Here is a 364-nt window from a genome sequence, read left to right as displayed (position 1 = left end):
CTTTCCCTTCTCCCATATTTTGGCTCTCATCTCCCTTGTCTCTTAGCAGCATCTGACCCGGCTGGTCATCTGCAAATGGTTTTCTTTGGTGGTTTCCAGAAGCCTATTCCCCAGTTTCCCACCCACCTCCCTGGCTTGTCCCTTCCTGGTCTCCTTTGCCTTTGGAGACACAGCCCCAGGCCCTCCTCTCCTCAGTCTACACCCACTCCCATGATGATCCTATCCAATCTCAGAATTTTAAAGGTCACCTAGACATGGAAGACACCCAAATGTAGCCTTTCCCTGAACTGCAGTTTCCTATATCCATATCTATACTGTCTTCCAGATGTCTCCAAAGGTACCTCAAAACCATCATGACCAAAAT

At 48.4% G+C, this 364-nt stretch overlaps 1 protein-coding gene across 1 annotated transcript in view; it reads right to left on the bottom strand.

Annotated features, from left to right (window-relative positions):
* CCDC151 (coiled-coil domain containing 151) overlaps window positions 1–364 on the bottom strand; it is an 11,075-nt gene that overhangs the window by 7,765 nt on the left and 2,946 nt on the right. The gene's annotated exons all lie outside the window — the stretch shown is intronic.

The sequence above is a fragment of the Pteropus alecto genome, unplaced genomic scaffold (genome assembly GCF_000325575.1).
Source record: "Pteropus alecto unplaced genomic scaffold, ASM32557v1 scaffold761, whole genome shotgun sequence".
In the NCBI taxonomy this organism is placed as follows: domain Eukaryota; kingdom Metazoa; phylum Chordata; class Mammalia; order Chiroptera; family Pteropodidae; genus Pteropus; species Pteropus alecto.
Note: the sequence above shows the minus strand (reverse complement) of the source record. Positions and strands in the feature narration are given on the sequence as shown.